Source organism: Mesoplodon densirostris, chromosome 18 (assembly GCF_025265405.1).
Source record: "Mesoplodon densirostris isolate mMesDen1 chromosome 18, mMesDen1 primary haplotype, whole genome shotgun sequence".
In the NCBI taxonomy this organism is placed as follows: Eukaryota; Metazoa; Chordata; class Mammalia; order Artiodactyla; family Ziphiidae; genus Mesoplodon; species Mesoplodon densirostris.
This window is the reverse complement of record NC_082678.1, coordinates 44325823-44352364: the sequence shown is the minus strand read 5'-3', so window position 1 is coordinate 44352364 and position 26542 is coordinate 44325823. Positions and strand designations below refer to the sequence as shown.

The window sequence follows — 26542 nt, the reverse complement described above, 5'->3', positions numbered from 1 at the left end:
TTAAAGTGTTGGTAGGACGTGCAAGTTAGTGTTTGGCAGGCAGAAGAACTGAGTTGTATTTCTTCTGCCGGTCCCCAACTCCACTCCCGAACCTGGCCATGAAGAGCAGTGGCCCCTCTGGGGCCATAATTCCGTAGCTCCTACATGGTTGCAAAACGTTCCATAGTACCTCAGAGTTCCAAGATTCATTCCGTGTCGACAAACATTCAAATACCCGCTATGAATGAGCCACATAATCCAAAGGCCAGGACCCCCAGGACTCCATTCCCTCTGTGTATATACACATTTCTGGTCTTTCTATCCCTTTTACTGTCTAACCTCTGGTCTCTCAGCCTCTAAGTCTTCTGATTTCCCCATATCCTTAGAGGGCCCTAGCTCAGCCATGTTGCCTCCATGTACATCTTGATATGCACTAGTCAGTGTGTTTCTGCCAACCTGGGCCAGGTAACCTGTAATAGGGCATCCCTCGGAACACAGAATAGGAGGATCACATGCAAAGGTCAGCAGCCTGAATCCTTAAGTGGGTGCAGATGGACTAGCACTCCTGGAACCCATGTACCATGTGGAAGCTCCCATTTTTCTCCAAGAACACAACAAAAAGGGATATTGTAGATTCACTGTTGTTTCCACCAGGCCCATGTGCTTAAAAGGGTTAAAAAAAAAAAAAGCATGACATATAATCAAATCTAACAAGATCAAGGGCCAGTTGAGAGGAAGAATCAAAGCTAGGATTAAGAGTATGAGCAAGGGCTTCCCTGGTGGCGCAGTGGTTGAGAGTCTGCCTGCCGATGCAGGGGACACGGGTTCGTGCCCCGGTCTGGGAAGATCCCACATGCCGCGGAGCGGCTGGGCCCGTGAGCCATGGCCGCTGAGCCCGCGCGTCCGGAGCCTGTGCTCCGCAATGGGAGAGGCCACAACAGTGAGAGGCCCGCGTACCACACACACACACAAAAAAAGATAACTCTTAAAATGTAGAGACCAAAGGCCCAATCTGGAAATTACTGGTGTCATCTCAATATGAGGAGCCTACCCTGGCCTGGGGTAAGGGCTGTGGGATGGCAAGGACGTGACAGATACAGAGAGTCTGAATCCTTGAAACATCTTACACATTCAGTTTATCTATGCCCCACAGCTTTCCACAAATATTTGAGGGAATTTAAATAAGGTTAACATAATACAGTTAATAAGGCAGAAACAGACACGTATGATCCATTAAAAATCACCTCCTGCCGTCAACCTTTCATCAACCCACCCCCTACCTCACCAAGCAAGAGGTGGAGTTTTAGCTTAGAACTTGCTTTCTCAGATGGGTAATAAAAGACAGTCTCAAGAAATCATAAACTCTCGGAATTTTTGCATTGGCCACTTCGAAGTTTTTCTGGAGAAACTTTGTGAGGTACAGATTGAAAGAACCTGAAGACTGACTGAGTTTCAGAAGAGGAGTGAATGAGGGAGATTAAAAGATTGAGTCTGAGGTTATGAGTGTTGGCATGATTGGGCTAGAGAGAAGAAAAATTGTTTAAGTTAGAGTAACAGTGGAACACTTGTGGGAAGCAATTAAGCAGACAATTGGAAAAGGGGTCACTGACATCCAAATTAAACTATCAAGACTGAATGTGGGGGACTTCCCTGGTGGCGCAGTGGTTAAGAATCTGCCTGCCAATGCAGGGGACATGGGTTCCAGCCCTGGTCCGGGAAGATCCCACATGCCGTGGAGCAACTAAGCCCGTGCACCACAACGACTGAGCCTGTGCTCTAGAGACCGTGCTCAGCAATAAGCGAAGGCCCCACGATGAGAAGCCTGTGCGCCGCAACGAAGAGTAGCCCCCACTCACTGCAACTAGAGAAAGCCCGTGCACAGCAACGAAGACCCAATGCAGCCAAAAATAATAAATAAATAATAAATTTAAAAAAAAAGACTGGGGCCTCCCGGGTGGCGCAGTGGTTGGGAGTCCACCTGCCGATGCAGGGGGACGTGGGTTCGTGCCCTGGTCCGGGAAGATCCCACATGCCGCGGGGCGGCTGGGCCCGTGAGCCATGGCCGCTGAGCCTGCGCGTCCAGAGCCTGTGCTCCGCAACGGGAGAGGCCACAACAGTGAGAGGCCCACGTACCGCAAAAAAAAAAAAAAAAAAAAAAAGACTGAATGTGGGTGGGCCAAGGCCTCACTCCAGTCTTCAAATCATTCCACCATAATAAACAACAAGGTCCCACTGTATACCACAGAGAACTATATTCAGTATCCTATTATAAACCATAATGAAAAAGAATGTATTAAAAAAAAGAATATATATAACTGAAGCACTTTGTTGTACAGTGGAAATTAACACAACATTATAAATCAACTATACTTCAATAAAACAAAAAATCCACCCTAATCTACCAGGAGAGTCTGGTGCAACGAGTCTTCTTTTACTGGGACAATCTGCCCAGGAATCACTGCATATAAGAGGCTTACTATTGTCTCTAAATCTTTGTTAATGGTGATTCCCATTTGGACTACACACCCCTAATTTCCCCCTCAATCCTCTCTCTCCCTTCTTTTTACACCAGGCTCAAAACATCTTTGGGAATCTCAGTCACATTCCTTTGATCTGACTTTGATCACTTCTTACCTCTCACTCCATCTGTACTCCTGTAGGGCTGCACTGCTGCACAACTCCAGGTGGGCACTCACATTGGATCCTCTGTGAATGGTTTCCACTGCAGTGTGTGACATGGTGGCCATCTGTAAACAGTAAGAGAAAGGATCAAGAGTTCTAATGCCAAGTCTTCTCTTTTACCTAGAAGCTCTGGTCTAGAGGTCACCATTTTGTCTCTCCCTCTTCTCCACAATATCCAAACAGCAGCTCCTGTCATTCCACTGCTGCCCCCTAGAGGGCTCTCTATTTAAACCATGAGGAATAAACTGAGGAATTAAAATGTGTGGTTTTAGTGTCTCATCTTCAGACCAGGTGGGTTATATTTTCTACTTTGTGGACTAGTTGAAATCAAAGCAACAATAACCACTTAAAAAGAGGACCGTTGACACTTTTCTGAATAAAATGTTACAGCATGGAGAATTCCCTGGTGGTCCAGTGTTTAGGACTTGGCACTTTCACTGCAGGGGCCTGGGTTCGATCCCTGGTCACGGAACTAAGGTCCCACAAGCCACGGCATGGCCAAGAAAACCAAACCAAAACAAACAAACAAAAAAACGCCTAGATATGTCAAGTAATGATGAGGTTCAAACAACAGGCTTTGTAAATTACCAGGGAATCCTAGAGCACTCCCTCCTGTCTATCCCTGCTGCAGAGTTACTACTTTTTTTTTTTAAGCCTATACTGTATAAGTAGTGTTTCTTTCATTCCTTCTCATGGTTTATTCCTACTCTCTCACTTCGTGAAAAAAATAAAGCTCGCTTGAGATTTGCTTATTTTACTGGTTTATTTTTAAATGTTTTATGTGTATTCTTGTTTCTCCACTTCCTACATTACACCGCTGTGGCCTCTCCCACTGCGGAGCACAGGCTCCGGACGCGCAGGCTCAGCAGCCATGGCTCACGGGCCCAGCCGCTCCACGGCATGCGGGACCACCCCCCGGACCGGGGCACGAACCCGTGTCCCCTGAATCGGCAGGCGGACTCTCAATCACTGCACCACCAGGGAAGCCCCAGCAAGATCTTTTTTGATCCATCTCCTAGAGTAATGGAAATAAAAACAAAATAAACAAATGGGACCTAATGAAACTTAAAAGCTTCTGCAAAGCAAAGGAAACTACAAACAAGACAAAAAGACAACCCTCAGAATGGGAGAAAATATTTGCAAATGAATCAACGGACAAAGGACTAATCTCCAAAATATATAAATAGCTCAGGCAGCTCAATATTAAAAAAAACCCAACCCAATGAAAAATGGGCAGAAGACCTAAATAGACATTTCTCCAAAGAAGACATACAGATGGCCAAGAAGCACATGAAAAGTGCTCAACATCACTAATTATTAGAGAAATGCAAATCAAAACTACTGTGAGGTATCACTGCACACTGGTCAGAATGGGCATCATCAGAAAATCTACAAACAACAAATGCTGGAGAGGGTGTGGAGAAAAGGGAACCCTCTTGCACTGTTGGTGGGAATGCAAATTGATACAGCCACTATGCAGAACAGTATGGAAGTTCCTTAAAAAACTAAAAATCGAATTACCATATGACCCAGCAATCCCACTACTGGGCATATACCCTGAGAAAACCATAATTCAAAAAGACACATGCACCCCAATGTTCACTGCAGCACTATTTACAATAGCCAGGTCATGGAAGCAACCTAAATGCCCAGCAACAGACGAATGGATAAAGAAGATGTGGCACATATATACAGTGGAATATTACTCAGCCATAAAAAGGAATGAAATTGGGTTATTTGTAGGGACGTGGATGGACCTAGAGACTGTCATACAGAGTGAAGTAAGTCAGAAAGAGAAAAACAAATACCATATGCTAACGCATATATATGGAATAAAAATGGTACTGATGAACCTAGTGTCAGGGCAGGAATAAAGGTGCAGACATGGAGAATGGACTTGAGGACACGGCAGGGAGGGGAAAGCTGGGGCAAAGTGAGAGTGGCATTGACATATATACACTACCAAATAAAATAGTTAGCTAGTGGGAAGCAGCAGCATAGCACAGGGAGATCAGCTCGGTGCTCTGTGACGACCTAGAGGGGTGGGATAAGTAGGGTGGGAGGGAGGCTCAAGAGGGAGGGGATATGGGGATATATGTATGCATATGGCTGAGTCACTTTGTAGTACAACAGAAACTAACACAGTATTGTGAAGCAATTATACTCCAATAAAGATCTATAAAAAAAAGGGTACAATTGGCAATGAAAATGTAACAATTATGATTATCAATGTACCAAACAACATAAAAGTAACCTTCACAAAGCAGAAATTACAGAATAAGCAAGAAGAAGGAAACAGAAACATGCTAATAAAAAAGAGGCTTTAATTTACTTGTTTCATCCAATCAAAAACAAATAATAATTTTTTAAAAAACTAAAAATAGGGAAATTCCCTGGCGGTCTAGTGGTTAGGACTCAGCGCTTTCACTGATGGGGCCCAGGTTCAATGCCTGGTTGGGTAACTAAGATCCTGCAAGCTGTGCAGTGAGGCCAAAAAAAAAAAAAAAACAAAGTTAAAATAAAAACCCTAAAAATAGAATTGACCTAAACAATATAATTAACAAAGTAGACCTTACTGATATATATCAAACTTTGCATCCTGAAAGTAGAGGCTACTTCATCCTTTCAAGTGTCCAATAATATTTATGAAAATTAATCATATTTAAGTCTTTAAGAAATATTTCAAACCCCCCCAAAACAGAAATAATGCAGAAAATATCCTATAATCATATTGCAACAAATGAATTTAATAAGAAAATCAAAGAGTCCTCTCTGTTCTGGAAGTTAAAAATAAAGCTCTCTTTCATATAATTGGGTCAAAATGGAAACATAACCCAAAACAAAAGAATTAATGGAAATAATAATAATAATGTAAAGAATATATACAAGAATCTATGAAATGTGGCTCAAGTGGTACTCAGAGGAATACTTAATCACCTTAAATACATATTTCAAAACAAAATGGAGAAATAAACATCTTTTTTAAAAGATAGAAAATAATAACAAAATAAACCAAAGGAAAGCTGCAGAAAGGAGCAAACGAAGAAAACCAAATTATAATAAATTAGAAAACAAGAAAAACAGAACTACTATATAAATCTAAAATACTTTTTTTTAAAGGTAAATAACTCATTAGCCCAATCAAAAATGAGGAGGTGAGAAAGTGCAAATATACAAAAGAACAAATAATGGAAGGAAATAAAGAGACTCTGAAAAGTGGTACTAGCATGTGGATTGAGGAGAAAGACCAGAGTGCAAACTGGCAGTGAGTTTACTATTTTTTCCCCCTCCAGTAACCCCTAAACTGACTTCAAGGCAGCCTAAAAACTGGAAGTGTAAATCAGCATGGACAGAGAGAGCTTCAGGGGAAGTTCTCAGGTCCGGCTTAGATCGTGGGAAAGGGATCACCTGGAAATGACAACGGTAGCAGCAAGGACCTATAGGTACTCACAACTCTGAAGAGGTGGAACTTTCCTCTCCAATTAGAAGAGGTGTGGTCCTAAGAGGATGGGAAAAAACCCACGGATTTTTTTTCCTCTCTGTCCTCTTGCTGCTTGAACCCAGACGAGGGCACAATTGTAATAAATGTACAGCAAAGTGGGGTAAATTAAGCCCTAATTTTCTGGCTAGAGGACCGAAAAGGGAAATCCCAGGGAACTTGAAAGCACTGAGGTTAACACAGAGAGGGAAGATCTTAGGAAAGGAACCCCAAAATGTTGTCTATGAACTCCTGGGCTCACTCCTGAACTGCACAAGTAAGCATCAGATCACAAACAGACAGGAGAACTGAACAAAGTCAACAGACTTTGAGAACTGAATTAAATGACAGGCTACCACTGGCCACTGGGTGGCACAAACGTGGGACAGATCCAAATAGCATTGCAAAGGCCTGGAAAATAGAACTGGCATTGAAACCACAACCACAGAACACTGATTGGAATTTGTGACCTGAATCCAACCAGCTCAATTGCCTGAGAAAACAAAAATACCAGCATGCTCTATAGGACTTAAACAAGATGAGTCACATAACATAATATTCAAAATATCCAGATTTGGGCCTCCCTGGTGGCGCAAGTGGTTGAGAGTCCGCCTGCCGATGCAGGGGATACGGGTTCGTGCCCCGGTCTGGGAGGATCCCATATGCCGCGGAGCGGCTGGGCCCGTGAGCCATGGCCGCTGAGCCTGCGCGTCCGGAGCCTGCGCATCCGGAGCCTGTGCTCCGCAACGGGGGAGGCCACAACAGTGAGAGGCCCGCATACTGCAAAAAAAAAAAAAAAAAAAATCCAGATTACACTCAAAGTTACTCGTACCAGGAATATCTCAACTCACATGAGAAGAGACAACAGATATCAATGTGAAGATATTGGGACAGATGTTGGGATTATTTAACAAAGACTTTGAAGGAATGATTATAAAATACTCCAACAAGTAAGGGCAAACACTGTTGAAATGAATGAAGAGATGGAAAATCTCAGGAAATAAATAGAAAATATAAAGAAGAATCAAATGAATATTCTAGAACTGAAAATTACAATAAGTAAAATTTATTTTAAAAATTCATTGAATGAACTCAATGACAGAAAGGAACTGATGAAAGAAAGATTCAGTGAACTTGAATACAGATAATAGGGACTTCCCTAGTAATCCGGCGGTTGAGAATCTGCCTTCCAATGCAGGGTACTTGGGTTTGATCCCTGATCAGGGAACTAAGATCCCACATGCTGCAGGGCAACTAGGTTGAGCCTGTGCACCACAACTAAAGAGCTTGAGTGCCACAACTACTGAGCCCACATGCTCACACAACTACTGAGCCTGCATGCCACAACTAGAGAGAAGCCCACACACTGCAACTAAGACCCGATGCAGCCAAAAATAAATAAATAAAATAAAAAGTATACATATATTTATAGAAACTATGCAATTTGAATAACATAGAGAAGAGATTGAGAAAAGTAAACAGTACCTCAAGGACATGTAGGACAAAACCAAAAGGCCTAACATTCATGTCATCAGAGTCAAAGAAGCACAGGAAAGAGAGTGTGGTATAGGAAAAAACTTCTTAAAAAGAAATAATGGCTTAACAAAGCTTCTCAAATTTTATAAAAGACATAGACCTATAGATTCAAAAAGCTCACCAAATTACCAACAGGACAAAAAACCAACCGAACAAAAAATCGTCACCCAGGCATATCACAATCAAACCACTGAAAACTAAAAACAAAGAAAAAATCTTGAAAGCAGTCAGAGAAAAGAAACACACTTCTATAGAGAAACAATGATTCAAATGAGTGTGGAGTTCTCATTAGAAACAATGGAGGCCAGAATAAAGTAGAATAATATTTTTTAAGTGCTGAGAGGAAAAAAAACTGTTAACTCAGAATTCTATATCCAGCAAAAATATCCTGGAGAAATGATGATGAAATAAAGACATTCTCAGATGAAGAAAAACTAAGAGAATCCATTGCCAGCAGACCTGCTCCAAAAGAATTGCTAAAAGAAGTTATTCAAACAGAAATGATATAAGCAGGAAACTTGGGTCACTGGGAATAAAGGAAGAACAACAGAAATTTCAAATATCCTCTCCTAATGAATTATTAAATGTTTGATGGTAGACAGCAAGTATACTAACATTACTAATGGGTTTTAATATATGTAGACAGTGATCTAACTGGATGACCTCTGATTCCATCTGCTTCTCACTCTGAAAACAACTGCTGCTTCTCCCTCTGCTCAGCATGTCTTTTTTCTGCCATGTGGCGTCTACTTTTTTTGTAACTTCTGTTTCCTATGGCCAGCTTGGCCTCTCTGGCTCCTCTCCATCTTTGATACTATGGCTAACTTCCCGATTCTCTCTGGTTTTCCATACCACCGCCATCACCACCACCACACACAGAGACATACTCACATCACAGGGAGCAGAATGGCCCTGCTCCTTCTGGTTTTGACAGTGGTTCCGCTCAAGTATACCTCTTAGGCTGCTAGACAGCTTATGATTTGTCTGTTTTGGGGTGAGTGGCCACCTGTGGCTGAACAGCAGTTTCATTTTGTGTAAAGCAAGAACACTCAAAGCTTTCCCTCAGCAAGGGATGTGGATGGGGAATATTTCCTTATAAGGGGATGGCAGGCATGATGATTGCCATGTGGAGTACAGCTGCACTAAACTGTTAGTCTGAGAACCATGTCAGACACTTTCACCCTTCTAGGCCTTTATATGGTCTGTTCCTTCCTCCTGGAATGTCTTTTCCTCTTCTCTGACTAGAAAACTGTAAAACCCAGCACAAGGACTGAGTAAGTCACTCCCTCTCTCCCGAGTCCTTATTGCCCTTACATCCAACTTCTATTCAAGCATTAATATGCTGTTTGACACTGTTTGTGCATGCATTTGTCTCCCCAACCAGACAGTAAGTTCCGAAGGGAGGGATTCAGGAGCTATTCATTGCTGTATTCTCATTACCAAACATGTTCATTCATACATTCAGTTATTCATTCAACAAATATTAATTAAATGTCCACTGTGTATCAGTCACTGTACCAGGCACTGGGATGCAAATGTGAACAAGGCAGATAGAGTCTCCTTGGAGATTAGTGTGTGTTGCACAGTGTGGTACATAGTAAATGTTCAAGAACTTATTTTGAATTGGATTGCACTTGCTTATAGTCACTCTACCAAGGATTCTTTTGACCTTTCTCAGACATCAAAGCTTTATATATACAAAGCAGTGGACAGTGAAGTGGGCCATGGGGTACTCTCCTACAACTCCAAGAGGTGCTTCAAACTTGATTTGCCAAAAGCCAAGTTTATTGTATTTCCCAATCCTTCCACTCCTTATGTGTCCCACATCTCAGTAAATGATACCATCATATACCTACTTGCCTCAGCCAGGAACCAGGAAGTCTTACTGGATCAACCTCTCTTGCCTTCTCTCCCCCTTTTCCACACTCTCTCTCACATTCTTCTCTCCATTCTCTCCCTACCATCACCAATGGAATAAGTCTTGACAATTCCACTTCCTTAGCATCTCTTTCACCCTCCCCCACCTCTACTCCTGCTAACCCCACCTTGTTGCTGGCCCTTATCATCTCTCACCAGCACTCCAAAGAACTCTTCTCATGAGTCTCCTGTTTCCTTTCCAACCACATCACTTATCTCTTCCTGACCCCAACCTCATGAATTTCCCTGAAATTTCACCAGCTCCCTGGAACTCTTGCTGCCTATTTGCCCAGAATGCCTCCCCTCTCCCCAACTCTCCTCTGTTCCCACCAACCTGGCAGATGCCTACTAAGATTTCAAGGCTCAGTTCAAGTTGCTCCCCTGAGAAGTCTTTTCTGTCTCCCCAAGGTAAACTGACCCATCCCTGCTTTGTGCTCCACACCCTATATAGAATTCATTCTTATAGTAACATACGGTTGCATTTTTTTAAAATCATTTTGTTTCCCCCACCAGACTAGGAACTCCTTGAGGAAAAAAATCTCTGTATTCTTGGTGCCTGGTATATAATAGGTGCTCAACAGACATTCTGTGAATGAATCCAGTAAACAAAATACTTTCCTATCTTTACCCTTCCTTTTCTGTGAAACAAGCAACCAGGCCTTCTAGCAGGTGCTTCTTTGAGTCTCTGTAAGAGTTAAATTAAATAATTCATTGTCTGCCTGCCACAGTAGAGCTGAGAGAGCCAACTCCACCTAATTCTCCCTAGCCCGAAGCCCGTCACACAACCACCTCATGACCACATCTTGATAGGGCCTCTATTCCTGGGCCCTACCAAAGACAGGTTGGAGCATGATCTTCACTTAATCTCATGTTTATATCCTTCATTCCCAAACACCCATTTCCGCCCCTCCTTCGACCTTTTCTCTTTGTCCTCTGCCACAATTTTATTCCTCAACTCTTCCCATAATATCCCTCTTCTTTATCCCCCAAACTTTATCTCCTTGGTCTCTACACCATCGACATTCTATCCCCAAGCATAATCATTTCATAAAAACCATTGAACATCTGTGATGCCCAGGCCCTGTGCCAGGCACTGAAGGTAAACAGAGGAATGAAGTATAGTCGCTATACATGGGAAACTCAAAGAGGCCAAACAGGTATCTAAAGAGATAATATAGAAAGACCAATCTAGTCTATCAATAATCAGTGTCCTCAGGTTCTGGAAGGGACAGTACCACTGACAGTGGAGATGGTCAGAAAATTCTTCTTGGAGGAGACAAGGCTTGACTTGGTTTTGAACTAGGGTTCTTGGACAAGTTCAGAAAAATGGAATCAGAATTTAAGCTGAGTTAGCAGTTTGAACAAAGATGCAGGAGTCAACAGGTAAAAGGTGTTTTCAGAGAACAATTATTAAATTATTTGGGCTGGAATGGAAAGGAGGTATAGAAAAGTCATGGTGATGAGATTGGAAAGATAATTTGGTGCTAGACTGTGAGAGGTATCATCGCCAGGTTGAGGAATTGGGACAGTGGCAGCTAAGCAAGAAGGTGAGGAACTCTATGTTGAGGAGGAATAGAAGATTAAGATGTAAATAGTGTTTTATAGGTTGGTGTGACAGCTATGAGGACATGGATAAGGGCAGGGAGAGATCTGTGGCAGGATGATTGTCATGGTGTAGGTGGTGAAAAGAGGGAATAAAAAGATGATATGGGGACTTCCCTGGTGGCACAAGAATCTGCCTGCCATTGCAGGGGACATGGGTTCGAGCCCTGGTCAGGGAAGATCCCACATGCTGCAGAGCAACTAAGCCCGTGAGCCACAACTACTGAGCCTTCTCTCCAGAGCCCGCGAGTCACAACTACTGAAGCCCGTGTACCACAACTACTGAAGCCTGTGCGCCTAGAGCCTGTGCTCCGCAACAAGAGAAGCCACCGCAACGAGAAGCCCTCGGCAACTAGAGAAAGCCCGTGCACAGCGACGGAAAACCCAACACAGCCAATAAATAAATAAATAAATAAATAAATAAAATCTATTAAAAAAAAAGATGATATGAGGAGAAAGATATTGAGAGAAGAAACAATTGGACCAAAGCCAGGGTTCTGAGCACATGAATTTAGGGAAATATAAATGACAAAAAGAGGAAATCTGGAAGAAGGAGCCCTTTTGAGACAAATGGCTGACCTTGGTTGTAGACAAGGTCCAAGTGAGAGGGGTGGGTAAGAGATCAAGGAAGACATGTCCAGCAGGTTGTAGGAGATACAGACTCAAAACTCTTGAGATGAGTCAGGTATTGAAGAGGAAACTGGGGAGTCATCTGCTTGGAAGTGATCTTCAAGAGCAAAGAATGTAGAGGGAAGAGCGGGAAGCCAAGGACTGAGCCTTGAGGTTCATTTCCTGTTAGGGGTGAGGAAGAAAAAGCAAGAAAGCTGATGTGGGGGTTAGGAAGAGAATTAGCACAGGGACTAAGAAGGCAATGGCAGAGAAGGGTTCTAGGTTTGGGGAGGTAACTGTTGTTTGGTGTGAATTTAAGTTTGTATTATATGTGTTATGTATGCATTGGGAAAAGTGTGAAAGGACATACACCAAATTATTAGGATCAGTCATCTCTCCAAAGTGAAAAAGAGTTGAGGGCTTTCCCTTCTGTTATGCATGAATTTCTACAAGTAGTTGACATTACTTTTATAATTACCACTCACTCCCACTCCAGCCAAAGAATAGTGAGAAAACCACTTTTCTCTCCCACATCTTTCTATCTCTCTTTCCAGCCATCCCTCTTAGCTTCCTCTCAGCCAGTGTCCTCGCCTCTCCCCCAGCACACCCCTAAAATCCCCACTCCAGCCTTTAAACTCTCCACTCTAATTTCCTCAAAGTGTTGATCACCTATTCTTTGCAGGGGGAGGGTAAACTGTCCCAGGTGGTAACATAAGCTTGTTTCTGCCTCTGAAGTTTTGTTTATGGTGGTTCCCATGCCAGTTCCTTCCCACCTAGCTATTGTTTCTATCTTTAATGACACCTTCTACAGGAAGCACTCCAGGATTACAACTATCTGGCTTTGACTGAAGCTTTACTCTGATCTTCCACATCTTGATACTTACTAGGCAAAACAGTAACAATCATACAGTGATATCTTACCTGTGGATGATGTAAGTGATTGAAAAGGACTCTCACTTGCATTATTTCATTTGAGCCTCACCTGGGAGGTAAGAATGACATGTTTTTCCCATGGAACAAACAAAGAAACTAAGGCTCAGATGACTACAGGCTACAGAGCCTGTAAATGATAGAATGGGAACTAAAATGCAGAATTTCTGACTCACAGCTTAGTGCTTTTTTATTTTTTATTTATTTATTTTTTTTGCGGTACGCGGGCCTCTCACTGTTGCGGCCTCTCCCGTTGTGGAGCACAGGCTCCGGACGTGCAGGCTCAGCGGCCATGGCTCACGGGCCCAGCCGCTCCACGGCATGTGGGATCCTCCCAGACCGGGGCACGAACCCGCGTCCCCTGCATCGGCAGGCGGACTCTCAACCACTGCGCCACCAGGGAAGCCCTAGTGCTTTTTATATAGCATCTCATTGTTTATATAGTGTGACTTCTTTAATATTGTCATGTCTTCTTTGGATACGTACCTTCATCTTCTTACTCAAGTTGCAAAAAATAATAATAATAAGTGACATTACCTCAGGATGAGGACATCTTCTCATTTGACTGAAGCTTTATTTTCAGACTGAAGCAATACCATTTTTAGTATAACTTTAGGTCATCTTTAATGTCTTGCTATTTTTACACACCACACCCCCATGTGTAATGACCAGATTCTAACACTTGTGTAATGACCAGATTCTGACACTTCCTGTTACAGTATCTCTTAAATTCACTCTTCCATCCACACTACTAAACCCACCTCTTCTTTCTTTGAAAGAGGGTTTATTCAAAGGTGGGTTTATTATATTTCTAAGAGGATAATTATTTTCTCAGATTTGTATAATAGAAAGAATCACAAAGAAAATAATATGTAAAAAGCTGAGAACTTGGTAACTACTATGGGACTTGCCCTCCTGACATTAAAAAAAAATGGAATTTATGCAAAAACAAACATTTTCAAACGTAGAAAAACAGGTAGTTGGGACTGTGAAGGGAAACTAATGAGATGGAACCTACAATTGCCCAGGCTTTCTGCCTGCAGGAAATTTTTGGACTGCAACATAGGAGGGGAATCTCAAAAGAGCTTCACTGAACTGAGGAAACAGAGATCAGAGTTCAGGGAGGTCCAGGCAGAATTAGGGGGCAGAACACCAGAGAGGAGGAATATACACAGAGAAAGAGCTTCAGAAATCTGCACGGGGGTCTCCTTGAGTGCTGGGCTCAAAACCAATCTGACCAAGGGTGCAATTCCATGAGGCTAGGCAAACAATTGCCAGAAAGAGAACAATTACTTGCAGATTTGTAAGTCAAAATTCCTGTGGGCTCACACAGGCTGGAAATTCTTCAACCACCCACCAGCCAGCATGGAGAGACCTCATTACATTAAATACATGGGGCCCAGGTGAGTCTCCTACAGTAGTGGGGCTAAATTAGCCTTGAGTACAGGCTACTCTAGATTCTCAAGTGAATTAACCATCTGACAACCATCTGACAAAATAAAGTCCAACACTCTTTAAAGGGATACAACTGTTAAAAATAAGACGACAGGCCCAAAATGGAGTTGCTTATGCTAAGTCCCATGTCAAACCGAGACTTGATCATAGTTTCGGCTTCCTCAGAAGTGGAATTAAAGCAGTCAATCTAAGATCACTTGATCAGCATTAGTTAGATAACCTGCCTGATAGACCCCTGCCATCCCTTAAAGGAAAGTAACTGCAATAACCAACCGGATTTTTTGCCTAGTCTAGTTTCCTTGTTCCCACTCCTTTCTGCCTACAAACGTCCTTCATTTTGTACAGCTCCTCAGAGCGCCTTTCTTTCTGCTAGATTGGATGCTACCTGATTTGAATAGATTTTTGCCCAAACAAACTTTAAAAAATTTAATATGTGTCAGTTTATCTTTTAACACAACAAAATCAAGTATTCAACAGCATAAAATTCACAATATCTGGAATCCAGTCAAAAATTACTAGCAGTGCATGGGACTTCCCTGGTGGTCCAGTGGGTAAGACTCTGCACTACCAATGTAGGGGACCCGGGTTTGATCCCTGGTCAGGGAACTAGATCCTGCATGCTCCAACTAAGAAATCACATGCCGCAAATAAGAAGTCTACATGCCGCAACAAAGTTCCTGCGTGCCACAACTAAGACCTGGCACAGCCTAAATAAATAAATAAGCAAATATTTAAAAAAAAAGTATGAGACAACCTAATAATAACTAGGCAAAACACTTGGACAGGCAATTCACAAAAGAAGAGATCCAGGGACTTCCCTGGTGGCACAGTGGTTAAGAATCCGCCTACCAATGCGGGGGACACAGGTTTGATCCCTGGTCCAGGAAGATCCCACATGCTGCAGAGCAACTAAGCCCGTGCACCACAACTACTGAGCCTGCACACTAGAGACTGCGAGCCACAACTACTGAGCCTGTGTGTCACAACTACTGAAACCCATGCATCCTAGAGCCCACGCGCCACAACTACTGAGCCCACATGCTCTAGGGCCTGTGTGCTGCAACAAGAGAATCCACCGAAAAGAGAAGCCCGCACACTGCAACGAAGAGTAGCCCCTGCTCGCTACAACTAGAGAAAGCCCGCGTGCAGCAACGAAGACCCAATGCAGCCAAAAATAAATAATAATAAAAAAAGAAGAGATCCAAATAGTAATAAGTATACTTTTAAGTTCCCAACCTCATTAATAATCAGAAAAAATACAAATTAAAACTTCAATGAGATACACTACATGCTTCTGGGATAGCTAAAATAAAAACACTCGTAACACCAACGATTACTGAGGATGTGGAACAATTCCCATTCACTGCTCGTGAGAACTTAAATTCCTAGAGCCACTTTGGAAAATAATTGGCATTTTCTAAATAAAGTTGAATTTGCTCATATCCTACAAACTAGCAATTCCAATTCTAGGTACACACCCATGAGAAACTCTTGCCCATACACACCAAATACGTGAAAAAGATGACATTATTCTTTCTTTTCGTTTAAATGAATTTATTTTTTATTTATTTATTTTTGGCTGCCTCGGGTCTTTGTTGCTGCGCGCGGGCTTTCTCTAGTTGTGGCAAGCAGGGGCTACTCTTCTTTGCGATGCACATGCTTCTCATCGCGGTGGCTTCTCTTGTTGCAGAGCACGGGCTCTAGGTGCGCAGGCTTCAGTAGTTGTGGCATGCTGGCTCTAGAGTGCAGGCTCAGCAGTTGTGGCACACGGGCTTAGCTGCTCCGCAGCATGTGGGATCTTCCCGGACCAGGGATCGAACCTGTGTCCACTGCACTGGCAGGCAGACTCTTAACCACTGTGCCACCAGGGAAGTCCCAGATGACGTTATTCTTTTTTTTTTTTTTTTTTTCTTTTTGCGGTATGTGGGCCTCTCACTGTTGTGGCCTCTCCCGTTGCGGAGCACAGGCTCCGGATGCGCAGGCCCAGCGGCCATGGCTCACGGGCCCAGCCGCTCCGCGGCATATGGGATCCTCCCAGACCGGGGCACGAACCCGTATCCCCTGCATCGGCAGGCGGACTCTTAACCACTGCGCCACCAGGGAGGCCCTATTCTTAACAGCTATTGATAGATAACCATCCACTGTCCATCAACAGTGAAATAGATATATTAATTGTGGTATATTCATACGAAAGACACTGCAAAGCAATAAAAATGAATGAACTACAGCTATATGCAGCAACATGAATTAATATTACAAATACTGAGCTAAGAAAGCAAGATAAAAATAATTCAGTATGATTCCATTTATATAAAGTTCCAAAACAGTCAAAACTAAATAATGTGTATCTACATGGAAAAGCTATAAAGATAGGCAAGGAAATGGTTATCACAAGATTAGAAGAGTGGTTATTTCTGGGAGAGGTTTTCTTTGGGGGGAGGGTGGTATAGATAATAGGATACTGGCAATATTATAATTCTTGAACTGGGTTATGGTGACCTGGTGCTTTTTTAAAATTTTTATTTATTTATTTTTGGCTGCATTGGGTCTTTGTTGCTGTGCGCGGACTTTCTCTAGTTGCAGTGAGCGGGGGCTACTCTTCATTGCTGTGCGCAGGCTTCTCATCGTGGTGGCTTCTCTTGTTGTGGGGCATGGGCTCTAGGTGCGCGGGCTTCAGTAGCTGTGGCTTGCGGGCTCTAGAGTGCACGCTCAGTAGTTGTGGCCCACGGGCTTTGTTGCTCTGCAGCATGTGGGATCTTCCTGGACCAGGGCTCAAACCTGTGTCCCCTGTATTGGCAGGCAGATTCCCAGCCACTGCGCCACCAGGGAAGTCCCCCCCTGGTGCTTTTTAATTGCTTTAATTTTCTTCTTTAAATTTCACATGTGCTCTTCTGGATTTTTTAAAAATTATTTATTTATTTATTTATTTTGGCTGCACAGGTCTTAGTTGCAGCACGTAAGATCTTTGTTGCGGCATGCGGGCTTCTTAGTTGCAACATGCATGTGGGACCTAGTTCCCTGACCAGGGATCAAACCAGGCCCCCTGCATTGGGAGCATAGAGTCTTACCCACTGGACCACCAGGGAAGTCCCTCTTTTGGATGTTTATACAGTCCATACTAAAATAGTTTAAGAAAAGAAAAAGTCATGACATATTTAAGGATCACCAACGTAAGTTAAATCATTGAGGAACTTAAAGCTCACAAGAAAGATTTAAAAGAATACCCAGAAATTGGTTGTCCAACCAGAAAAATGTGTAATCAAAAAGAACAAAAGTAAGACAGAGAGACACAGAATGGTAGGAAATGTTAAGGACTTGGCAAAATCAATTCATACTCTACTGGTTAGAAATACAAACAAGGAACTGTGTGTATCAAGTCAGATCAAGGTCAGAGACAGGACAGACCAGTGGCTCTTAGCCTTTTAGGGACACCCATTTCTGAAGAACCTGATGAAAGTTAAGAACTCTTTCTCCAGAAAAATCACATTTACGGAAATTTATTTGCAATTTCAAGGGATTCACAGACACACTAAAACTCAACCGTGAACACAAGAGGGTGTTTGGACCCCACGTTAAAAACCTTTGCTGTAAAGGATTAATCTCCAAAATTTACAAGCAGCTCATGCAGCTCAATATCAAAAAACAAACAAACCAATCCAAAAATGGGCAGAAGACCTAAATAGACATTTTTTGAAAGAAGATAAACAGATTGCCAACAAACACATGAAAGAATACTCAGCATCATTAATCATTAGAGAAATGCAAATCAAAACTACAATGAGATATCACCTCACACTGGTCAGAATGGCCATCATCAAAAAATCTACAAACAATAAATGCTGGAAAGGGTGTGGAGAAAAGGGAACCCTCTTGCACTGTTGGTGGGAATGTAAATTGGTACAGCCACTATGGAGAACAGTATGGAGGTTCCTTAAAAAACTAAAAATAGAGCTATCATACGACCCAGGAATCCCACTACTGGGCATATACCCCGAGAAAACCATAATTCAAAAAGAGTCTACCAAAATGTTCATTGCAGCTCTATTTACAACAGCCAGGACATGGAAGCAACCTAAGTGTCCATCAACAGATGAATGGATAAAGAAGATGTGGCACATATATACAATGGAATATTACTCAGCCATAAAAAGAAACGAAATTGAGTTATTTGTAGTGAGGTGGATGGACCTAGAGTCTGTCATACAGAGTGAAGTAAGTCAGAAAGAGAAAAATAAATACCGTATGCTAACACATATATTTGGAATCTAAAAAAAAAAAAGGTCATGAAGAACCTAGGGGCAAGAAGGCAATAAAGACACAGACCTACTAGAGAATGGACTTGAGGACATGGGGAGGGGCAAGGGTAAGCTGGGACAAAGTGAGAGAGTGGCACGGACATATATTCACTACCAAACGTAAAATAGAGAGCTAGTGGGAAGCAGCCACATAGCACAGGGAGATGAGCTCGGTGCTTTGTGACTACCTAGAGGGGTGGGATAGGGAGGGTGGGAGGGAGGGAGATGCAAGAGGGAAGAGATATGGGGACATATGTATATGTATAACTGATTCACTTTGTTATAAAGCAGAAACTAACACACCATTGTAAAGCAATTATACTCTAATAAAGATGTTTTAAAAATAAATTAAATAAATAAATAAAATGATATCATGGAGATAAGTAATAAAAAAAAACCTTTGCTGTAGAATCTAAGTTTAAAGTCCCCATCTAAGGGAACACTTCACAAGAACATGGACCTGGAAACCAACAGTTTCTCTCAGGTCCACAGTGGTAATATAGTAGCCTCCTGGGCCACAGAATAAGTCATTTGGATCAGCCCACCTTCGTGAGGGACAAAGTCACCCAAAACCAGTCTTCTGAAACCAGAAATAGGATAGAAAAGACTAGGGACTACCTCAGAAACCTTCCTGTAAGTGATGGACTGACAGGTGCTCACACACCATTTTAGGGAAACTTGGTAGTAAAGAAATCCTGCTTGTGAATTTGGAAAGAATGAAATCCTTTGGTCATCCTAGCTCATCAATGAAATCCAAGGGGCTGTCAAGCCCTGCTGATTTCGAAGGGCACTGATTGTGTCACTTTGGTTTGCAGTGTCTTTAAAGAGAAAAAGTGATGGTGAGCTCAGTGTGAACAGTTCCTAAGTCATGCTTTAAGGATGCCAAAAGTAATACGGACATTTTTAGAGATACTGTATTGAAAACAACAGCAACTGTGGGTGGAAATGGCAGAGTAAAAGATACAGGTATATAAAACCTGTAATTTACAGCCTTATGATTTAAAGCAAAATATATCACTCATGGACTTCTGATGGATACTAATTTACACTTGGTTATAGGCTACTGGCTTATTGGTTATATTGAACTTATTACCACAAGTTCATTGGAACAGGAGCCCAACTACCGTGAAGCCCTGGAACTTCGTGAGCTCTTAAGAATTTCTGTTCAAAAAACAGATTCCTACTTTCCACTCAATGTGGAAATCTACAGATTTAATGCAATCCCTATCAAACTACCCACAACATTTTCCACAGAACTAGAACAAATAATCCTAACATTTATATGGAACCACAAAAGGCCCAGAATTGCCAAAGCAAATCCTGAGGGAAAAGAACAAAGCTGGAAGCATAGCCCTTTCAGACTTTAGACAAAACTACAAAGCTACACTAATCAAAACAGTGTGGTATTGGCACAAACACAGACATATAGGTCAATGGAACAGAACAGAGAACCCAGAAATAAACTCAAACACCTGTGGTCAATTAATCTCTGACAAAGAAGTTAAGAATATACAATGGAGAAAAGACAGTTTCTTCAACAGGTGGTGTTGGGAAAGCTGGAGAGCCATGTGTAAATTAATGAAATTAGAATACTTCCTCACACCATATACAAAAATAAACTCAAAATGGTTTATTTTGACCTAAATATAAGACATGACACCACAAAACTTCTAAAAGAGAACACAGACAAAACATTCTTGGATATAACTCATAGCAATATTTTCTTAGATCAGTCTCCTAAGGCAGAAGAAGTAAAACCAAAAATGAACAAATGGGATTGAAACAAACTTAAAAGCTTTTGCACAGCAAAGGAAATCATCAACAAAATGAAAAGACAACCTACAGAATGGGAGAAAATATTTGCAAATCATGTGACCAGCAAGGGGTTAATATCCAAAATATACAAACAGCTCATACAACTCAATACCAAAAAACCGAATAACCCAATCAGAAAGTGGGCAGAGGACCTAAACAGACATTTTTCCAAGGAAGAACTACAGATGGCCAACAGGCACATGAAAAGATGCTCAACATTGCTAATTATTAGAGAAATGCAAATCAAAACCACAATGAGGTATCGCCTCACACAGGTCAGAATGGCTATCTTCAGAAAGTCTACAAATTATAAATGCTGGAGAAGGTGTGGACAAAAGGAACCCTCCTACACTGTTGGTGGGAATGCAAATTGGTGTAGCCACTATGGAAAAAGGTATAGAAATTCCTTAAAAAACTAAAAATAGAGCTACAATATGATCCAGCAATCCTACTCCTGGGTATATACCCAGAAAAAACAAAATCTCTAATTCAAAAATATAGATGTGGGCTTCTCTAGTGGCACAGTGGTTGAGAATCCGCCTGCCAGTGCAGGGGACACGGGTTTGAGCCCTGGTCCGAGAAGATCCGACATGCCGCGGAGAAACTAAGCCCATGTGCCACAACTACTGAGCCTGCTCTCTGGAGCCTGCGAGCCACAACTACTGAGCCCGCGAGCCACAACTGCTGAAGCCCGTGCGCCTAGAGCCTGTGCTCCACAACAAGAGAAGCCATCGCAATGAGAGGCCCGTGCACCGCAATGAGGAGTAGCCCTCGCTCGAGGGAACTAGAGAAAGTCCGCATGCAGCAACGAAGACCCAACACAGCCAAAAATACATAAATAAATATATAAAACTTCTAAAAAAAACCAAACAAAAATATAGATGCAACCCAATGTTCATAGCAGCACTATTTACAATAGCCAAGACATGGAAACAACCCAAGTGCCCAACGACAGATGATGGGCTTAAGAAGATGTAGTATACACATACAATGCAATACTATTCAGCCATAAAAAGGAATGAAATATTGCCATTTGCAGGAACACGGATGGACCTAGAGAATATTTTACTTAGTGAAATAAGTCAGAAAGAGAAAGACAAATACTATATGATATCACTCATATGTGGAATCTAAAAAAATAATACAAATGAATCCCTATACACAACAGAAACAGACCTATGGATACAGAAAACAAACTGATGGTTACCAAAGGGGAGAGGGAGGGAAGGAGGGACAAATTAGGAGCATGGGATTAACAGATACAAACTATTATACATAAAATAGATAAGCAACAGGGATTTACTGTATAGCATAGGGAATAATATTCAATATCTTGTAATATTCTATAATGGAATAGAACCCTTAAAAATAGATATAGATATATATCTGAGTCACTTTGCTGTATACCTAAAACTAACACAATATTGTAAATCAACTATACTTCAATTTTAAAAAAAAGTTGAACTCACAGAAACAAAGAATAGAATGGTGTTTGCTAGGGGCTGGGGGTTGCAACAAAAGGGGAGAGGTTAGTAAAAGGGTGCACACTTTCAGTTATACGGTGAATAAGGTCTGAAGATCTAATGTATAACACGGTGACTATAGTTGATAATGCTGCACTGTATAATTGAAATTTACTAAGAGAATAGAACTTAAGTGCTTGCACCAAAATAAATAAATAAATGGTAAATATGTAAGATGATGGAAGTGTTAATTCAATTGTGGGAATCATTTCACAATGTACATGCATAGTCAAATCATCACAGTGTACACTTTAAATCTGTTACAACTTTATTTATCAATTATACTTCAATAAAGCTGAAAAAAATATTTTGGAGCCAAAGTACTCTTATGGGGTTAGCCACTTCCATATCCTCTGATATATCTTATTGAGCACAACATCCTCTCATTTGTTTACTAAATACGGCATGCTAGATTTTTTTCTTCATGCCAAAACAATCCATGTCCGTTGCAGAAAACATATGTAATGTGGATAAACAAAAAAGAAGAAAAAATAATATGAAAATCTCCCAAAATTCTACCACCCAGAGATGTTACCTTTTTGTACATTTCCTTTCCATGTAACCAGGGAGGAGACCTACAGTGCATACTCCTCCTTCTAAAGGAATTTCCCCTCTTATAGCCCCTGTTGCTAATGCTGCCTTAGTTTATACCATGTAACCCCATCCCATAGGTCACTGGGATTAGACACCCTGCCTGTATTAGTCAGGGTTTAGTCAGGAAAGCAGAGGCCAGCCTGGGTTTTTCAAACCAAATAAAGGAAATTGGTTCCACAGGAAATGGAAAAGCTGAGAAGCCAAACACAGGATGGTAAGGCAACTGGAGGTTAGCGACAGCCAGAAGTTAAGTGCTGCCCTAGGGCTGAAGGGATGGCAGGAGAAGGAGGTTTTATCAGAGCACAGAGGTTGGGGCCAGTCAGAAGGAGCCAGAACCAAGGAAGGGGATTTCCAGGGAGCTGGAACCACAGAGGCAGGGTCTGTTTGTTGGGGGGGAATAGGAGACTTCACAGGAGAGAAGGAAAAGAGAAAGAGAGGGAAATATCCCAGCCTTTCCACTTCTCCTATTCTCCAATCATCTGTCACTGTCCCCCCTTGGCCAAACTTACACAGAAGGTTCTGGGCTAAGGAGACTGGGGAATGATGGGGGACAGGATAAGAGAAGGGGGATGGGAGCGAGCACAAATAGGCAACTGGCCAGCAATTGTCTAAGAGCAACCAATCAACTGGCTAGCCACACTACATCACCTATGTAGTATTCTCACCAAAAAGGTTTAAGCTGAATCTGATCATGAGGAAATAATCAGGCAAATCCAAATTGAAAGACACTGTGCAAAACAACTGGCCTAGGCTCTCCAAAAAGTCAATGTCATAAAGATGAAATACAGGGACTTCCCTGGTGGTCCAGTGGGTAAGAATTCATGCTCCCAATGCAGGAGGCCGGGGTTCGATCCCTAGCTGGGGAACTAGATCTCGCATGCCACAACTAAGAGTTCACATGCCACAACTAAGAGTCTGCATACTGCAACTAAAAGATCCCGCGTGCTGCAACGAAGAGCCAGCGCAGCAAAAATAAATAAATAAATATTTTGGAAAAATATATGAAAAACAGCCAGAGAACTTGTCTAAATTAAAGGGCACTAGGGAGACATGACAACTAATTTCTGTGTGTGATCATAATTTGAATATTGGATCCAAAAAATCATATATAAAGGACAATACTGGGGCAATTGTGGAAATATTAATATGGACAGTACATTAGATTATAGCTGTATATAATTGTTCAATTTCTTGAGTATGCTCATTTGATTGTGGTTATGTAAGAGAATGTCCTTGTTCTCAGAAGATATATACCAAAGTATTTAAAGACAAAATGCTATGATGTCTTCAACTAACTGCATACGTTCATTCATAGAGAAAGTGTGATCCAGCAAATGTTAAAATTGGTGACTCTAAGTGAAGGGTATATAGGCATTCAGTGTATTAGTCATGCAACTATTCTGAAACCTTAATGTTTTTCAAACTAAAAACTTGAGAAAAAAAATAGGCTTGGACCACTGGCATGAGGTGAAAAGATGAACTGAACCAAACAGTTCTTATGAATTTGAACTTAAAAACACAAAACGAGTCTGCTAGTTGTCAATAAAGTTGTAGGTGACAGAAAAACATGGGTGGAGTTAAGGCAACAACAAACTAAAATTATATGCAAATCAAAATTATGTGGTGGGAGGAAAGCTATTGTTTGCAAAAATAGCTGCCAAGTATTCTTCCCACCTCTGTAAGCACGCCACTTCCCCCATCAGGAGGTGAAGCCTATTTCTCCTCCCCATGATATGAACTTTCTTTGACCAACAAAATGTAGCAGTAATGACATGGTGCCAATTCTGGACCTAGGGCTTAAGGGGCCTGACAGCTTCTGCTTTACTTCTCTTGGAGCCTTAAGTCACCATGTAAAGAAGCCCTGCTGGAGAGATTGGTCCAGCCAGCCCCTCGCTGTTCTGGACACCTTAGCTGAGAAGCCACACATGTGAGTGAAGCCATCAGCACCCTCCAGCCCCAGCCAAGCTGACCCAGCCAACACTTGATGGAGCAAGGAACAGCTGTTCCTGCCAATCCCTTCCCAAATCACAGCATCATGAGCCAATAAATAAATGGCGATTGTGGTTTTAAGCCCAAGAATTTGGGGGAGGTTTACTATATAGCCAAGAGGGAGCAGAGCAGACAGACAGGGACCCAGAGATGCCTGTAGAGAGAGTGACAAACTACCTGAGTTTTGTCATTCCAGTTCATTCCACACTAGACTCAAAACAATCCCAACTCCTTTCTTGAGTTAAATTAAGCAGGGTGGGGGAGAGATGGATTGGGAGTTTGGGGTTAGCAGATGCAAACTGTTATACAGAGAATGGGCCCACTGTATAGCACAGGGAACTATATTCAACATCCTGTGATAAACCATAATGAAAAAGAAGGCATATATACATATAACTGAATCATTTTGCTGTACAGCAGAAATTAACACAACGATAGAAATCAACTGTACTTCAATAGATTTTTTTTTAATGAATAAATTAAGCAGGTCTCTGTTCCCTGTAACAGAAAGAGCCAGACACAAGTGTCCCCTCCTGTTTTTCCTCTTTGCAGGTGTTTTTATTTTTCAAAGATTCTGGAAGAACATTTCTTAGTTCTGCTTGTCCTCATTCATTTCCTTATTTATTGAGTAACAGCACCTGATTTTTTTCAATGGTTTGCTGTGAAATGCATCATACAAACAAAAAGGGGAATAAAATCATTCGTGCAACTTAAATGTAATAATAGGGTAAACAATCATCCACTGTACCATTTTTCTAGATTCCACATATATGCGTTAGTATACGATATTTGTTTTTCTCTTTCTGACTTAACTTCACTCTGTACAGATGAACCGGTTTGCAAGGCAGAAAAAGACATAGATGTAGAGAACAAATGTATGGACACCAAGGGGGGAAGGGGGGGGTGGGATGAATTGGGAGATTGGGATTGACATACATACACTAATATGTACAAAATAGATAACTAATAAGAACCTGCTGTATAAAAAAATAATACAATAAAATTCAAAAACAAAAAAAGCAATCATCCACTAATTTTGAGATATAAAACATAGCCAGTCCTTCCAAGGTCTCTGTTTACTCCTCACTTGCAGTCTATTCTCTACCCCCCAGCGCTAACCACTGTGATGACTTTCGTGTTGATCATTCTCACTTTTCCTTTTTAGTTTTCCACCTAGATATGCCTCCCTAAATATTACTGAGTTTTGAAAATCTGTGTAGTAAGCACCAAACAAGGAGGGTAAGGAAAGGGTGACCCTGGCACTGCAGAAGGAGAAGATAAGCTGAACTGTCTCTGGGTCACTGCCTGGCTTCAGCTTCCCTGAGCATTTATAAGAGCCTTTTATGGGAAAATCACTGAGTAACATGATGAGTAACACTGGGCATCGGGCTCAGCACAGTTGAGACATGTGGCAGCACCACAGCATGGGCCAGGTTTTAGGTGTTTGCCCAGGATACAGTCAGAGGGAGAGGCTGTTCTGTATTTTCTGTTCACCAGGACTTGCCCTCCAGCTCCTAGAAGAGGTCTAAGCAGAGCATTTCGAGACACTATCCACAGCAGATCAGGCAGCAGGGCATGCAGGAGTGATCAGCATACTGACGAAGTTCAGAGGAAAATGTGGGTCAGACTCTCTGGACATTTTATCCTTGATTTAAAAGTCTGCCTGATGGTGGTGGGGCGAATGGTGGTGTCAGCCCTCAATTCATCTCTCTTTCAGGTCGCATTGCTTCAATCTGAATTTGTTTCCTTCTGCATCCAGTGCACGGCTGTCATCCTGGAATCTCCCATTACCCTCGCCCTGAGGATTCCCTTCACCTTTCTCCTGTGTCAGATTCCTATTTATTGTATGTCATGCCTTCCTCTTGGTTTATTCTCTTGTTCAGAAAGCACAGTAAGGGGCTTCCACTGTGGCGCAGTGGTTAAGAATCCGCCTGCCAATGCAAGAGACACGGGTTCGAGCCCTGGTCCGGGAAGATCCCACATGCCGCGGAGCAACTAAGCCTGTGCACCACAGCTATGGAGCCTGCACTCTAGAGCCCGCGAGCCACAACTACTGAGCCCACGCGCCACAACTACTGAAGCCAGTGCACCTAGAGCCCATGCTCCACAACAAGAGAAGCCACCGCAATGAGAAGCCC

At 42.1% G+C, this 26542-nt stretch overlaps 1 long non-coding RNA gene and 1 other non-coding gene across 3 annotated transcripts in view; one reads left to right on the top strand and one right to left on the bottom strand.

Annotated features, from left to right (window-relative positions):
- The window catches only part of LOC132477986 (uncharacterized), a 71704-nt gene that overhangs the window by 15323 nt on the left and 29839 nt on the right, over nucleotides 1–26542 (bottom strand). For both annotated transcript variants that reach the window (XR_009530355.1, XR_009530356.1), the window contains exon 4: nucleotides 2614–2726. This is a non-coding gene — a long non-coding RNA (uncharacterized LOC132477986). The remainder of the gene's footprint in view (nucleotides 1–2613; nucleotides 2727–26542) is intronic.
- On the top strand, nucleotides 14722–14794 carry TRNAG-ACC (transfer RNA glycine (anticodon ACC)). The gene has a single exon. It is a non-coding gene; the product is annotated as a tRNA-Gly (tRNA).